The sequence below is a fragment of the Triticum dicoccoides genome, chromosome 1B, assembly GCF_002162155.2.
Source record: "Triticum dicoccoides isolate Atlit2015 ecotype Zavitan chromosome 1B, WEW_v2.0, whole genome shotgun sequence".
Lineage (NCBI taxonomy): Eukaryota > Viridiplantae > Streptophyta > Magnoliopsida > Poales > Poaceae > Triticum > Triticum dicoccoides.
The window spans coordinates 620339883-620357663 of record NC_041381.1 but is presented as its reverse complement, the minus strand read 5'-3'; the positions used below and the strand labels follow the sequence as shown (position 1 = coordinate 620357663).

The following is a 17781-nucleotide window of genomic DNA, read 5'->3' as shown; positions in this document are numbered from 1 at the left end:
CCAAACAGAGTCAGTAGACCTTACTTTAGTGTAGGTAGTGTCAGATAATTAGGAAGTCTTGATAGTCTTTCGTATAATCTCTTCTTCAATCCTAGGAGCAAAAAAGGAATGTCCTTTAGGGACCTTTGGATACCAAGATTTTTGACCTCTTACTTTCGTCGTTATGAATTGCGGAATAGAATCAATTATGAAATTCATAAGTATATATCCCTCATCCCTATTGGTATCGGTTTGGGCCACTACCCAGAACCCTGCCAGAGCCCTAGTTTTAAGAAGAAATTGACAGCCTTTTTTAGAACTAGAACTATGGTAAAATCCAGTATCGACAGGCCTAGTTCTTTTCCTTTGCTTATGTAGGGCAAGAATTTATCAAGTTCAATTAGTACAATAAGAAATCCTAAGTATTTTTTTGGTCAGGCGACACCCAGATTTGAACTGGGGGTAAAGGATTTGCAATCCCCTGCCTTACCGCTTGGCCATGCCGCCAAATCCGATCCAAAATCGAGCAAAATCTTATTCATCCACATTATTTTACTAATTTTTATTCGTAGGAGGGGATTATTAAACCCTTTTTGATTTTTTAGATCGTTGAATCCCTTTGTACTTATCCCTTTCCAATCCCTTTTAATAAATTCATTCCTGTTTTTTATTGGACCCAGTTTTATTCTCTTCGATTGATTGTATGTCAAAACACACATTGCTTAAATACCTTCTCTTTCTATTTAAAAGAGAAAGGATTTCCAATCACAGACTGCCAAATTTAGGAAAAATTGGAACCATTAACTATAGTATTTGTTATTATTTGTTATTTTTAGATTTTCTATTTGTTAGTAGTGAACGGTTCTAAAATGGGTATTGTATCCCAAATAGTGTTTCCTTAATGGCATAACAAAATCAAATTGATTTACAGCTAATCAGTATCAATTAAAAAGAAGAGAATTATGATATTGATATATTGTGACCTGACCCCTGTTGCTCCAAGTGAAATTCTTTCTAGGGTTCTTAAAGATATTCTCCATTTTTTCCCTTTCCCTACAATAAAGTATAGTCTGAAGGCTAGCACACACCATTCCTCGCTTATGATAATCTAAGGCCAAAAAGAAAGAAGGCTCACACCATAATAATACATACCCTTTTTCCTCAATCGTCAAGGTCATGTATTTGGATCGATTTTGGTTTTACGGGCTTCATACATTGTTAAGAAAAGTACGTGGCATTGGAAAGCATCACGTTCTGGCCACACACAAAAGAAGTCGGTGGAAGGTATGGAATTTCTCGGCTGAAGGTCAGAAAGAAAGCAATCGCCAGTGCTCTCGGTTCCAGCAACGAGTCTTTTCTCTGAGAATTAAGGAAAACAAACTAACCTTGTATGTCTATGTTCACCTTGACATGAAAGACTCTTTTCCTAACCTGACTATTCTACATGGCTAGTTCACTTCACTTTTTGAGGGATCCTGGATTGGAGTTCACTTGTTTATGAGTGTCCGAACAGCTTCAGATCCTTCCAAGGCGCATGGGTTCTCTCTCCATTCACTTTGAGCTGGGTTTCTTATGATATTTGTAGTAGTTTTTCCGTCCAATTTTATGGTCAATTAAGTCTTACACAGCTGTCCCCAAGGATGTCCATTCCATTCGGCAGGGACTCCATCTCGCATTTGATCTCCCTCCTTTCCCTTGAAAGAGTCAAGGTCTCTTTGGACTTCTCTTTTGCCTCTCTCCCAGATTCAAGAAAAGGGAGGAAGAGGGCCTCTCGATGGGAGTGATTCCCCAAAAAGAGATCGTTCCCAGCATCCTCGAGTTCGTAGTCAAACTCACCTTGATCCACCTTTGATGGACTGGCGCGGGCAAGTGCCGATGTCTGGAGCAGGAGATGGAAGCTTGGGTTGAGGAGGCTGTCAACGAGTCATCAAAGGTGATAGATTGGTTATATATAGATTTGTTTGATTTTGATTTTCCTTTTTTGGTTGTGAGAGGTCTGAGTCCACAACCGGGGAAGAGTCATCAGATGACAATTGAAGTAGGGGTCTGCCTCTTTCAAAGGGAAGCAAGAGTCTCATAGGGAAGGAGATCCTGCACAGACCAATCCCAATCAGGAAGAGAGTCTTGTTGTCAATGAAAGCAATTTTTCTATGTCACATATCTACCTATCTCGTGTTGTGAGCTATAAAGTACCCACCAGGGGTGGACCAAGAAAGAGGCAGGCGATTGGGTCCTTCCCATCCTCTGTGATGTCAGTCTCTTTGTCATTCTTTTACCCTTGCTGAGTAGCAAAGTGAGCATACTCAAGATCCAATTCATCAATCATTTGAGTTGGTACAAACATAGGAATCTAGACTCCACTTGATTCGATCTTCAGTTTCGACCTTCATCAGTCAGGAAAAAGAAGAAGGACCCACTTATTCCACTCGGAGAGACCGAACCAGGCAACAACAAAAAAAGAAAAACTAAAGGAAGTTCTCTTTCCATTCCAACCAAACTAAGTGAAAAAAGGGGGAGAGCAAAACAAAAACACATGAACAAAGAAACTATGTCCATGGACCAATGAGTCCTTTGGTCGACTCTAAAGAATGTATCGGGAGTTGGGAGTTAGCCGTCTCATAGGAGTGATAGTTGGGTTTTTCATGGAGTTTCTTCGTACGATTGAAAAAAAGAGTGCTCTAGGTCGTAGAAAACAAGAAGATTGTTCACCAGTCTGTCTCCCAACCTCTTTAAAGCAGCTACCTACCGTGATCTAGTCTTGGGACAGCATTGGCACCCCCGTTTGCTGGATCTTCTAGGCACTATAAAGCGCTTCCACGAGAGACAGATGGACTTTGAGTTATAAACGGAGAAGAGCCTTTAGAGGATCAAGAGTGATTCCTCAATAAAACAAATGGGATTTTGCAGGAGGGCTGAACGCGATGTACTGAAGGGTTTGCTTTTGCTGATCGGTGCCAGTCTTTCCTGCTGTGAATTTCCTAGGTTGGGAGGGGCCCTTTACTTCTACCTTACTGAACCCATTCACCAATGATTGGATCACTCAAAGCTAAAGACCAATTCCTTTCTTTTAGGTGGTCTAGGTGGCTGGGATACTATGCCCTTCTTTTTAGAGGCTCAAAGATGAGTTCTTTGAAGGAAGCAAAAGAACCCATGTATCTCGGATGAAGTCTACCCTCTTTTTGTGCCGGGAAGAAGAATGAGATCCAACTCAAAGTCAAGGAAAGCGGCCTAGACCACTGACTTTTGATGGAAGGCTTCTGAACATGGATTGGTCTGATAAAGCCAATTTTTCGGCGAATCAAATATTTTCTGAGAGCACTAGACCTTATCTATTTCAGGATTGATTCCCAGTCACTGCCTGATAGCAGGCTTGGCCCATGAGACCTATTGTCTTATTATACTGGTTCACTTCACTACTTTGAAGGATGGGTTTTCCCCTTTTTGGTTCGCAAACACTCTAACCCGTCGAGAAGCTCCATCCAAATTGGAGTTGATGTGAGCACTTCCCGAGAGGCAGAGGATTTTTCTACAAAAGGGTGGGAGCATAAAATGTAGGTGAGTCAATTGCGTGTGGCCTTCAAGTATTTCGTATTGTAACAATATTAGATCGGCATCCAAACAAAGGTGCATGGGTTCCTAAGGGGTACAATTTTGTCCTAATCATCAAGAAAGATGAAATAAGTTGATAGCGCGATCTCGTACTAACACATACTCTCTAAATATTGAAGAACTTGCATGCGGCCTTCAAGCCACAACCGCGGTGTGAGTTCTGATCTCAGACTTTGGTTTGGGGGCTGCTGGCCCCTTCGCGTCGACAAGGAAACTCTGGACGACATTGGGTTTAGAATTAGAATAAAAGAAGACCCTATCGAACAAATAGAGGATAGGGCGGAAAGGGGAAAAGTAAAGTCTAAGTGACATATGGCATGAAAAGGAAATCCAATTTCGGTAAGACTTGATCTGAATCATAGTTCAGATCCAAGTCAGTTCAGTGAGGGCGACCGCGAAAGTCACCGAATGGGTTCGGTCCGTCTTTTCCTGATCTTTGTTTGTCCCCCCAAAAATGCGTGAGAGGACGTTGTAGATGTCCTGGACGGACATGACTTCTTCTAATGCTAGAAGACCACAAGAAGAAACCCGGGACCAGAGCATGTCGTGAAAGACACACACGGGGCAGGCGTGCTTCGACCGTGTCTCCGGGGCATAGTTGAATGTAGATATCATGAATGCGAGGATAAGGATACCAGGTCGAGAAACCTGGGCAAGTACTCCCCTAATGTGTCGATCGCTAGCGCATCCAGGGCCCCGACGCCCAGCTCTGCTGGAGAGGCCATCACTGATCTGAAAAGTGCGTCTGCGGTTCGGATAGACTGATTCTGCAAACACCTAGCCCTAGGAATCAATAAAAAAACAAGTGCTAAGTTTCATTTCAGATCAGTGAATAAACCAAAAAAGAGACCTTTCTCGTTCGATGCCACACTATGCTCCGCTTTAACAAATGAGAGTTTTTGGTGGAATCGGTGAACCACGCGAGCTGGTTAGATGCGTGGGGCAGAGGGCTCATAGTACCTGATAGCGCAGCTATGCAGTGGAAGGGAAGGAGCCTAAATCGACCCCCTTATTTCTTTTTTTTCAAAGACACAAAAGCAAGCACAGTACAAAGAGATTGGACTCTCGAATGAGACTAAGCAACTACCATTCCGACGCGCCCCTGTCCCTATCTTGATTCAAACCAAAAACCCTCTCTAAGGTGGAGCCTAGTTGAAGCTGTCATTCAAAGAATAAATGGGAATTCAAATCCACTTCTAGGGATATAGATGAAGTCTCGCTCAGTAAAGAGAGTTGTAGATTCGTAGAAGAGGATCAGAGTGCGCGCGCTACAAAAGGCAGCTAGCCAATGAAAGTAACTGGAAAGAATATAGTACTTTTGCACTGACCCCTCCGGGGGCCCCCGGTTGTTTTGGCGCGCCCTACCCCAACGTTAGACTATTGCCTTTTTAGCCTACACTTGCTGCTTGCAGCATGGATTCAATAGATTTATAGAATCCATGCTTCCCCCGCCCCGAAGCGAGGCTCTATCCAGATCTCAAAGAATAACGAGCTAGGCGGCCGGCGGGCAAAGAAAGGGGGCGGGGCGTTTACTTGAAAATGACAACCGCCTGTTCCAGCAGCGGGGGCCTTGCCCGAAAGCAAACCTACGATTAAGCAGCAGTTGCTTTTGCTGATGGGCCCGGGGGACATTGTCCCTCAGTTCTTACCAACCTCAGGTGTGTACATCTAACTTATTATCTTCTTTTTTCATGCAAGTCTGACCTCAGCTGTCCATTTCTTATTCATCCAGGGCGCCCCTAGTGGACTTGGCGGTGCTCCTTTCTCAAACTGTAACAACTCTGAACGTTAGGGAAAATAAGGGAGGACCACCTGAGCGAACCGACCAAAGGGACTTTACTTATCTGAACCGAACGTTAGCGGCTTAAGCTAAGCCTATCACGAGTTGCGTTGCTGCTTGATCGGCGGGGAGGAAGATCTCAAAGTATGGGGCAAAGATCAAGCGCTTTAACTTTGCTTTGTCCCCCGGGATCCACCACAGGTTGGGTTTGAGAGCCGTGTGATGGGTGACTATCTAGCATGGTTCTGTAGTCTGCGCTGGTGAATGGAAGCCCACGCCACAAAAAATAAGCGGCTCTTCCCACAGCTCTGTCACCATTGACTCTATTTATTATTATGGTAAATCATTGTATCAAGATGTCAATCTTAGATCTTATTTTAGTTCGATACGTCCACCTATGAAACTCGCCCTTGGCTTTCGTCTCGGTAGGTGTATTATTCTACATTTTCCCAAATGGACATTCATTCATTTCTTTCTTCGTGGGCGATCACCACGACTAAAACAAAAACAAGACAAGAAATCAAGACCCATACTACAGGAAAAGGGCTGGTGGCTGACATTTGGGGAAGTCGGGCCGATCGGGTGTCTACATTCAAGCAAGCTGTAGGACCTTGAAGTATGTATAGAGGGGGGATGATTAGACTACTTGACCAATTAAAAACTTAACCTTTTCCCAATTTTAGACTTTGGTAGATTTTAGCTATCTTTGCACAAGTCAAGCAATCTTCATACAATTCAAGCAAGCATGCAAAGAGTATATGAGCAGCGGAATTTAAAGCATGCAACTTGCAAGAATGTAAAGGGAAGGGTTTGGAGAATTCAAACGCAATTGGAGACATGGATGTTTTTGTCGTGGTTCCGATAGGTGGTGCTATCGTACATCCACGTTGATGGAGACTTCAACCCACGAAGGGTCCATGTCGGTGTCAAAACCGGCGGATCTCGGGTAGGGGGTCCCGAACTGTGCGTCTAGGCAGATGGTAACAGGAGACAAGGGACACGATGTTTTTACCCAGGTTCGGGCCTTCTCGATGGAGGTAATACCCTACTCCTGCTTGATTAATATCGATGATATGGGTAGTACAAGACTAGATCTACCACGAGATCAAAGAGGCTAAACGCTAGAAGCTAGCCTATGGTATGATTGTTGTTCGTCCTACGGACTAAAACCCTCCGGTTTATATAGACACCGGAGAGGTTTAGGGTTACAAAGACTCGGTTACAATGGTAGGAGATCTACATATCCGTATCGCCAAGCTTGCGTTCCACGCCAAGGAAAGTCCCATCCGGACACGTGACGAAGTCTTCAATCTTGTATCTTCATAGTCCAGGAGTCCGGCCAATAGTGATAGTTCGGCTATCCGGACACCCCCTAATCCAGGACTCCCTCAGTAGCCCCTGAACCAGGCTTCAATGACAACGAGTCCGGCGCGCATATTGTCTTCGGCATTGCAAGGCTGGTTCCTCCTCCGAATACTTCATAGAAGATTTTGAACACAAGGATAGTGTCCGGCTCTGCGAAATAAGTTCCACATACCACCGTGTCACGACCGGTTTTCCAATAAAAATATTTATTGAAAAGCCAATCTTTTAAGTCCAGTATGAGAGAAATCCTCCACACTGGCAGACAAATTCTTGATACAATAAGCCAGTAGCATAAAATATATTACAGGGTCGAACTACGGTTGCTCAACCAAATTATTACAAGCATGCCAATAATTATACATAATGGCGGACACGACACAGGGGTGTGGAGGCATACTACTGACTCGAGGATAGGACGGTGGTGGAAAAACACAGCGGGGAGAGAAATACAAGACTCTACGTCTGTCATCTCATCGAGCGTCGAGGAGAGGCTCGATGAATTTATTTGGTAGCGGAAGCGGATATAATACAGTGACCAAATCCAGGGTCGCACAAGACTGACTGGGACTCCTCTAGGTGTCGGACTCGCTATCAAACCCTTCATCCATGAGATCGCCTTCGTCAGCATCTGGCCAAATCAACAAGCCAGTGAGTACTTTGAAAGTACTCGCAAGACAGTTCGGACGTAAGATATAACAAATGCATGCATGGATGCGACATGATTAATTCATCAATGCACATTAAAATAAAATTAGCATAACGGGGTAAGAAAAAGGGGAAACGGCGGTAGTCCGCCTGAAATCCCAACATAACACAAATGAAGACCGATCGGGTGTGTGAAGCGACGCCTCGAAAGGTGAACAAAATAAAAATAAGGAAAAAAGATGCCACAGTCGGGCATCTTAGCGACACCACATAAAGGGCTTTAAAAGAAATACCACAGTCGGACGTCTGAGCGACATCGCAAAAAGGGCTTTAAAAGAAATGCCACAGTCGGATGTCTGAGCAACATCACAGAAAGGGCTTTAAAAGAAATGCCACAGTCGGACGTCTGAGCGACATCGCATAAAGGGCTTTAAAAGGAATGCCACAGTCCGACGTCTGAGCGATATCGCAGAAAGGGCTTTAAAAGAAATGCCACAGTCGGACGTCTGAGCGACATCACATAAAGGGCTTTAAAAGAAATGCCACAGTCGGACGTCTGAGCGACCTCGCAGAAAGGGCTTTAAAAGTTCATCAGTAAATAATACTCATAATAAACATTCAATCCATGAGAATAAACGGGTTAGTCCATCCACAGGGATAATCATTCAACCGGATTTAGCACTCATGCGATTCACCGGAGTCTCTATCATCAAAGCTGACAATCGATTAGAATAAGATGGAACGAAACTTGACATGGAAGAGATGATTTGGAGGAATATATGACTCTGCAGAGTTTGTACAAAATTTTTCCCACAGTCAACGGATTTCCGTAGTCACGAAGGACTAGTTCCGTTTACGGTATTTCGGAAGAAAACACAGCTAACCGGTACACACCCATCCTACCTCCCGATGCTAGGAATCACCCTAGTCATCGTCCAAGAAAAACTTTTGAGACGGGGAGATCACAATCTCGAATAGCATGGGATCAAATTTATATACGCGCGCTCTAAGGGGTGCCCCCCTCTCGGTCCCAACCGGAAACACCCATGCCCCCTGACTGGATGACTGGCTTTAATCCAGGGCCATGGAACCATCATCACGGCCTCTCCTCTTTGGTGTGTACCATGAAAGTGGTTTGCAACTTACTAAACCATATTCCTTGCGGAAAACATGTGGTAGTACAAGGAAGGAAATGATAGGTACTGGACCGATATGGTTTGACACTGAAGTCACATAGTCTGGCGTAAGACTGGCATGCTACAACACTGCCATCGTACCCATCCTCATGCCAACACATGGCCATTCATATTCACATTCATCCACGTATGGATCATTGAACTCACTCACCTTATTTTCACATAAAATAACGTTCATCGGTATGCTTACCAACATGCCATGAAACTAACTAAATGCAAAACATGCCGAGACACTCATCATATCAAAAGTTCAAACATGCTTTCCTGGTTCAGAGTAGTCGGAGCCTAGCTCGGTGAAGTTCGCGGCTCCGTCACCTCCTTCGGTATCTACGGTTTAAAGAAAATATATGCGCTAACGTAAATACCAAGGAGTGCACAGAAGGTAAACCAAATATTTTTCAAATAAATCTGATAAAAAACTAGACAAAATTTTAAAGAGAACAGAAAAAGAATCAATCAAAAATACTTTTCTGATTAAAAGTTATAAGGGTTTTTGTCCAGGGACTTATCTGTAATGAAACAGAAGATTTCCAGGGGCTAGTTTATAAAAACAGAAAACGCTTCGGTAGCGACTACGCCAGCCCGAAGAGAAGACGCATTCTGCCCGAAGGCGCTTCCAGAAAACGATTCGAAAGAGAGAGCGGAGAGGCTGACGGTGGGGTCCCACCCGTCAGGTTCAAATGTTCAAACGGGGCGGCAGAGTTCGCCGGCGCCCGAGAGCCGCGGTGGTCGCCGGCGGCGATCCACGGCGAGGCAGAGAGATCGGAGAGTACCTCCGTGCTCAGGGTACCCTTCCGCGTCAGTTGATGGTGGTGGAGTCGGTCGGCGAGCACCACGTCGACGGCGAGCTCTGCTCCGGCGGACGGCGGCTTGGGTGGTCGAGGGGCTCGTCGGAGAGGGCTGCAAAGGTTAAATTGAAGAGGGGGTTATGCTCCTGGCAGCTAAAGAGGGTAACGAACGGGGTTTGAGCGTCGGAGATGGCCTCACCAGAACGAATCGGGCTGGAGGCCGAGGCGGGACGAGGCGGCCGGAGCTGGGGGAGGAGACCTCCTCGAGGTCCCCCTAGTGGCCTGGCGGGGTGTTGGTGAGTAGTGGGGGTGCTGCGTGCACGAGAGTGAGCTCGGGACCCCTTTATATAGGCGGTCCGAGGCGGTTGCCGTGAACGAGGATCACCGGCGAGCGATTACGGTGGCGCAGTGCTCGGTCGGGGTGGTTAGGGGGTCGAGCGTCATCACGGAGGTTCAATGGGTCCGTTTTGGTGTTAAACTGGCCGGGGTTTGGGTGTTAAGGGCGAGCTCGACGGAACGGTGATGGCGCGGGCCCGTCGGCGACGGAGAGCGCGTTCCGTGCTTGCTGGCCACGGTGGCTGTGCTACGGGCGTGCGCTGGCGTGCATGAGGCCATGCGGAGGGCCAGGGAGTGATGGGCGGCGCGGAACGGCGTTCTGCCGTGGTGTGCCTCCTGTCGGCCGCCACGGGAGGTCCCGACGCCGCAGAAGACGCCGGCGAGGGCGAGCCAGCACGCTATCGACGCCAGGAAGGCTCCACGCACGCGTGTGCAGCTTCGGACAAGAGGAAGAGGCGGCGAGGAACGTGCCAAGGGCACTGTGGCCGCGTGATTGAAACTGACGGACTGAAGATGACACTGAAACTGAATTTTCTGAACTTTGAACAGTAACAGTGCCCACCAGGTGTTCGACCGAATGAAATTGGCCTCTGGTGATTTTTCCTTGAGCTGATTTTTGGTGGAGTGGCTTCTCCTTGCTCAAGTAGGCTGCATGATTTTTGGTGGAATTTTTGGAGCAGTGTGGATATGAATTTCACCAAATTTGGCAAATCTGGTCCAAACTTGCAGAGACTGCATTTTGAAAAATTTGAAAAGGGGAGGAGTGGATCAAGATGGTTCTGGGTTGTGGGTTCAAAGGACAATCTAGGAGAATTGGTTTGAGGTCAAAACTCAAATGAAAAAGTGTACTTGCTTTGAAAATCCCTCAGGCTCCAAATAATTTTCAGAATTGAATTGAGGGGAAAAATAATTAGAATAAAAATCCAAAACCAGTTTGGATTAGTTGGGACAGAGAATTTAGGTTGATCACTAGGGGGAGGGGAGGTTTTGGAGGAGTTTTATCTCATGGGCAAAAATACAAAGCCAAGGGTGGCTTCAAAGATAAGAAAAACCCAAATTTTCATAGAGCTTCACTTAAAAAAACAAATTAAAAACTCCCAAATTTTTTTTTAGATTTTTAGAGGGGACTAACAGAGAAGAAGTTTGCAAAAGATCAACCACCAAAGTTTGAAAGAAATAAAATCTTTGCCAAGGCAAAAGGAGGTTTTTAAGAGGAAGGTTTTTCTGAAAAAGAATTTTTTTTAAAAAGGTCTCTCCTCAAAACCACAAAGTTTTGATAAAAAACCAAATAAAAACTTTGGAGTGTCACAACACCTACCCCCTTAGGAAAAATCTCGTCCCCGAGATTTCAGCTGATCCTTAAATAAGTGTGGATGCTCTGTCCGAAGAAAATCCTCGCTTTCCCAAGTTGCTTCACTGTCGGTGTGATTGCTCCACTGGACTTTGAAAAACTTGATGGTTTTCTGTCGGGTCCTCCTTTCAGACTCCTCTAATATTCTTATGGGACGTTCTCGATAAGTGAGGTCTGGCTGTATGTCAATGTTCTCATGGGATACTTGTTTCTCTGGGTTGCTTACGCACTTCCTTAATTGAGAGACGTGGAACACGTCGTGAATGTCGGACAAGTCTTCGGGTAAGTCTAGTTGGTAGGCTACAGTGCCTCTTCGTGCCACTATGCAAAATGGTCCAATGAATCTTGGTGCTAATTTTCCCTTAATCTTAAACCGTTGCAATCCTCTCATCGGGGATACTCTCAAGTATACGAATTCACCGGGTTCGAAGCTGACCCTACGATGTTTCTGATCATAATAACTTTTCTGTCGACTTTGAGCGGTCTTAAGTCGGTCCCTGATTAGCTTGACTTTTTCCTTGGCTTCTCTGAGCATATCTGGTCTGAAGATGCGGCTGTCTCCGGTCTCTGACCAATTTAACGGGGTACGACATCTCCTTCCGTATAGGGCTTCGAAAGGAGCCATTTGCAGGCTGGCCTGGTAACTGTTGTTGTATGCGAACTCGGCATATGGCAGGCTGTCCTCCCAACTGGTTCCATAGGTGAGGACACATGCTCTCAGCATGTCTTCTAAAACCTGGTTTACGCGTTCTGTTTGTCCATCAGTCTGTGGATGGTATGCGGTACTGAAGGCTAGTTGGGTTCCCAGGGCCTGTTGTAATTGCTCCCAAAATCTTGAGACGAACTGAGTGCCTCTGTCGGAAATTATAGTCTTCGGGACATCGTGCAGACAGACTATGCGGGAAAGATAAATCCTGGCAAGCCTCTGAGTGGTGTAGGTTGTCTTCACTGGAATAAAGTGTGCTACTTTGGTCAACCTGTCAGTGATGACCCATATGGCATCATTCCCGTGTCGTGATCGAGGTAATCCGACAATAAAATCCATCCCTATTTCATCCCATTTCCACTCAGGTATTTTGTTAGGTTGCAGTAGTCCGGCTGGTCTCTGATGTTCAGCTTTTATGCGTTGACATGAGTCGCAACATGCAATGAAAGCGGCTATGTCCCTCTTCATACCGTGCCACCAAAATCTTTCCTGAATATCCTTATACATTTTGGTTCCTCCAGGGTGGATCGAATATGGAGTGGTGTGTGCTTCAGTTAAAACTTGCTGTTTAAGGTCTTCTATGTTTGGCACGCATAGCCTTTCTCCGTACCATAATATTCCTTCATTGTCTATGACGAATTCCGAGGCCTTGCCCATACTCAACTTCCTTTTAATTCCTTCAATGCTGGGGTGACCGGACTGAGCCTCTTTAATTTTCTCCACAAGGTGTGGTTGTATTCCAAGTTTGATATGGTGCCTTCTGCTACCATTATCAAGTTGAGCTTGACAAATTCTTGATGGAATTCGGGCCTCAAGCTGTGCAGATAGTTCCCATCGGAGCTGGGGTTCCGACTCAGGGCATCGGCCACTACGTTTGCTTTCCCTGGATGGTAATGGATACCAACATCGTAATCCTTTACCAATTCTAACCAGCGGTGTTGCCGTAAATTTAGTTCTGGCTGCGTAAAAATGTATTTGAGGCTTTTGTGATCCGTATATATCTCACATCGATTCCCAAGTAGAAAATGCCTCCATTCCTTGAGTGCATGAATAACTGCTGCCATTTCTAAATCATGAGTGGGATAATTTTCCTCGTGTTTGCGAAGTTGCCTTGAAGCGTAGGCGACAACCTTGCCTTCTTGCATCAACACGCATCCGAGACCCTTTCTGGATGCGTCACAAAATACTTCAAAATTCTTGTGTATATCGGGTACAATTAATACTGGTGCTGTTGTTAATTTCCGCTTTAGCTCTTGGAAACTTTTCTCGCAGGCTTCTGTCCATTCAAACTTCTTATCTTTCTTGAGTAACTGTGTCATAGGCTTGGATATGGTGGAAAATCCTTCAATAAATCTGCGGTAATACCCTGCCATTCCCAAGAAACTTCATATGTCTGTTACGCTGGCTGGTGACTTCCAGTCAAGTACGGCCTTGACTTTCTCTGGGTCCACTGCTATACCGTCTTGAGTCAGCACGTGGCCTAGAAAACCTACTTGTCTTAGCCAAAATTCGCACTTGCTGAACTTGGCATACAATTGGTGTTTCCTTAGCTCTCCTAGTACAATCCTGAGATGTTCTGCGTGCTCTTCTGGTGTTTTGGAGTATACCAGAATATCGTCGATGAATACTACGACGAATTTGTCCATAAACTTCATAAATACTTTGTTCATGAGGTGAACAAAATATGCCGGGGCGTTAGTTAATCCAAATGGCATCACTGTGAACTCGTACAGTCCATATCTGGAGGTGAAGGCTGTTTTGGGGATATCTTCTGTTCGTACCTTCAATTGATGGTATCCTGACCTTAAGTCAATTTTTGAGAATACCTTGGCCTGAGCAAGTTGATCAAACAAATCATTTATCCTTGGCATCGGGTATTTGTTTTTGACTGTGACCATGTTAAGTGCTCGATAGTCGATACACAATCTCAGCGTTCCATCCTTCTTCTTGGCAAATAAAATTGGTGATCCCCAAGGTGAGGAGCTGGCCCGAATGTATCCTTTATCCAGTAATTCCTTTATTTGCTTCTTCAATTCGATCAACTCGGATGGTGCCATTCTGTATGGTTTCTTGTAGATGGGGTTGGTTCCTGGTGCTAGCTCAATGCGGAATTCTATTTCTCGATCTGGTGGCATGCCTGGCAGCTCTTCAGGGAATACATCTGGAAATTCACACACTACTGGAACCTTGTTTAGCTCAGAAACGTCCACCTTATTTAATCTCGGTTGCCGGGGTCTTTTTCCTTCCTTGGCTGATACTCTTATTGTCTTCCCTTGGTGGTGTGTGAGAATCACGGTCCTGTTGAAACAGTCGATAAAACCTTTATTGGTGGTTAGCCAATCCATCCCTAGGATGACATCCAGTCCTTTATTTTCTAATACAATAAGATTTGCGTAAAACTCCAATCCTTCAAACTCAATGACCACATTCTGACAGTAATTCTGAGAAACTTGCTGAATCCCGGGGGACTTGATTATTATGGATTTCTCCAAAGGAAGCATCGAAAAATTATTTTGCAAAGCAAAACTTTTCGAGATGAAAGAGTGAGAAGCTCCAGAATCAAACAAAACCATTGCAGGTATTGTGTTGATAGGAAACGTACCGAGTACGATATCCGGAGCATTTTGTGCCTCCTCTTTGGTTACGTGGTTCAGATGACCCTTCCTGTGGTTATTGTTGGGATTGAAATTGTTTCGCTTGGGCGCGGAATTGTTGCCGTTGTTTGGCTTTGGGGTTGAATTCCTTGGCTTGGGGCACTGTTTGGCATAGTGCCCTTCTTCTCCACAAGCGTAACAAGTAACGCCGGGGCGATAGGTGAATTCCTTGTCCCTTGCATGAAAATTCTTGATTGGGCGTGAGACATTGGATGAGAATTTGGGTGTCCCACCCTTTTTAAAATCTATCTTGCTTCGGTGATTGCGAGTGTGATTAGTCTGGTCCCTTTTTCGCTTGCGGATATCTTCCAGACTGCGTCTCTCATTTTCCAGAGTAATGGCCTTGTCCACCAGCGTTTTAAAATCAGGAAAAGTGTGCACGACCAGTTGGCATTTAAGTGCGGGTGCCAGACCGTCAAGGAATTTCTCCATCTTCTTGATTTCAGTCATACGCTCCTCATTGGCGTAGCGGGATAATAGGGTAAATTGACTGTTGTAATCTGACACTGTCATGTTCCTTTGTTTGAGGTCATCAAATTCTCTCTTCTTGATTTTCATAATACTCTTAGGAATATGTGCACCACGGAAACCTTCCTTGAAATCATCCCAGGTTATGTCATTTTCGTTGTGATGCATGTGCAGAAAATTCTCCCACCACGACGCGGCTGCTCCTGTGAGATAGTGCGGAGCATATAATACCTTCTCGGGGTCTGAACATTTTGCAATAATTAATTTTCTCTCCATATCTCGAAGCCAGTCCTCGGCTTCAAGAGGCTTGTCAGTATGAGAAAATGTTTGAGGACGTGTCTTCTGTAGCTCAGATAACTTGGAGTGCTGTTGAAACTGTCCATGGTGATTTCCCATGTTGATGACTTGGTTCATTATTTCACGATGTTGTTGCTGACTCTGTTCATAAAGGCGGCACATTTGTAAAAGTGCCGATTCATTGCCCGGTTGGCTAGACTGTCCCTGAGTGAACTCGTTGCTGGGTTGTGCATCATAATTTTCCTCTGATGGAATTGGCATGGAGCAAGTCCAAGGACGAGACATTTTTCACTCTGGGGATATATTTTGTAAAACCCATAAGAAAAGCGGAAAAAGTCGCAAAAACAAATCCATAAAATGCATAAAGCTGGCAAATAGAATTAAATAGCTCAGCTTACTTAAGAAAAACAAATCGACTTGCGCACGGAGAAGGACTGCTCATTACATATCTTACACACGGGCGGTAATTATACAATACATCACTCAGGATATGCGTACTTAATCCTGACATGTTATTAAGGCTAGTGCACTTCTCCAGATCCTACATGATGCGCAAACAGGCTACTTCTCACAGCCTATGCACGTATCTTACAAAGTGGTACAATACACGGCAGCTAAGCGTACTTAGGCAGAGATATTGACGATCTCCCTTGCCCTGCCGAGGGCGAGGCGTAGCGAGGTTGGGGACTCGACTTCCTCCTCGCTAATGGGCTCCATACGTGTAGTGTTGCGCAGAGTGGGCGGAGCGGTTGCCAGGGGCGGAGCAACACGTACAGGAGTGGGCGCGAAGGGTGGTGCAGTGCGCACTGGAGTGGGCGCAATAACTTGGTTGAATTCTTCGGTAGAAGGCAGACGACGAGCAGGCGTAAAAGATGCTGATGACGAGACAAAAGTCAGTGGCGGTGCGATTGGTAGGAGCTCGCTCCTGTTGGCAGCACAACCATGAACTGAGTCCATGCGGGTAGCTACGAAGTCCTCCACCAGGTTGTCGAAGGCTGCCTCCAGGGCCCGGAGATACTCAATGAGCATCTCAAAAGCCTCGTCTCGTTCTCCTCTGGGGCAGGAGTATGCGTAGTGACAGGTGTAAGGCACATGGCACAGAAGATAACGGTAACGACGAGTCTTCATCACGGGGAGGACATCCCTGAGACGAGCTATCGCCTCGCGGGCTGCCATCTGCATAGCATGCCTCTCCGTAGGCATGGCTCTTCCCACGAACCGGAAGCGGCGTAACTCACCACGCCCTCCCTTGAACTGCACCGCGGCCTGGTGCATGGTCAGACTGTCGTTGACTCGGTGCTGGCAGAGTGTGAAGACTGGGCGCACGGATGGCCCCATCGCGACCTGAACGATGAAAGAAAGAAGCTTGACGAACCCATCGGGCACGTTGGCGAAGGTCTGAGACTCGCAGCTATTGTCGGCCATCTACAAAAGTAGGCAAAAATTCTGCATGGTAAGATCATAAATTTATGCTGACTGACAGAAAATGACTACCATTGCAAAAATATAAATTAGCTCTATCAGGCTAATAACCAATTAGCGATCGCACCTAGTGGCTTCCTACAGTCAGCCTGGCTCTGGTACCAAGCTTGTCACGACCGGTTTTCCAATAAAAATATTTATTGAAAAGCCAATCTTTTAAGTCCAGTATGAGAGAAATCCTCCACACTGGCAGACAAATTCTTGATACAATAAGCCAGTAGCATAAAATATATTACAGGGTCGAACTACGGTTGCTCAACCAAATTATTACAAGCATGCCAATAATTATACATAATGGCGGACACGACACAGGGGTGTGGAGGCATACTACTGACTCGAGGATAGGACGGTGGTGAAAAAACACAGCGGGGAGAGAAATACAAGACTCTACGTCTGTCATCTCATCGAGCGTCGAGGAGAGGCTCGATGAATTTATTTGGTAGCGGAAGCGGATATAATACAGTGACCAAATCCAGGGTCGCACAAGACTGACTGGGACTCCTCTAGGTGTCGGACTCGCTATCAAACTCTTCATCCATGAGATCGCCTTCGTCAGCATCTGGCCAAATCAACAAGCCAGTGAGTACTTTGAAAGTACTCGCAAGACAGTTGGGACGTAAGATATAACAAATGCATGCATGGATGCGACATGATTAATTCATCAATGCACATTAAAATAAAATTAGCATAACGGGGTAAGAAAAAGGGGAAACGGCGGTAGTCCGCCTGAAATCCCAACATAACACAAATGAAGACCGATCGGGTGTCTGAAGCGACGCCTCGAAAGGTGAACAAAATAAAAATAAGGAAAAAAGATGCCACAGTCGGGCGTCTTAGCGACACCACATAAAGGGCTTTAAAAGAAATACCACAGTCGGACGTCTGAGCGACATCGCAAAAAGGGCTTTAAAAGAAATGCCACAGTCGGACGTCTGAGCAACATCACAGAAAGGGCTTTAAAAGAAATGCCACAGTCGGACGTCTGAGCGACATCGCATAAAGGGCTTTAAAAGAAATGCCACAGTCGGACGTCTGAGCGACATCGCAGAAAGGGCTTTAAAAGAAATGCCACAGTCGGACGTCTGAGCGACATCACATAAAGGGCTTTAAAAGAAATGCCACAGT

The 17781-nt window shown here is 45.6% G+C and overlaps 1 non-coding gene and 1 pseudogene across 1 annotated transcript; one reads left to right on the top strand and one right to left on the bottom strand.

Moving 5' to 3' along the window:
- Window positions 1-415: 415 nt before the first annotated feature.
- Window positions 416-486, bottom strand: TRNAC-GCA. Its single transcript has one exon. It is a non-coding gene; the product is annotated as a tRNA-Cys (tRNA).
- Window positions 487-3900: 3414 nt separating this feature from the next.
- Window positions 3901-17781, top strand: part of LOC119350720 — a 53307-nt pseudogene continuing 39426 nt past the window's right edge.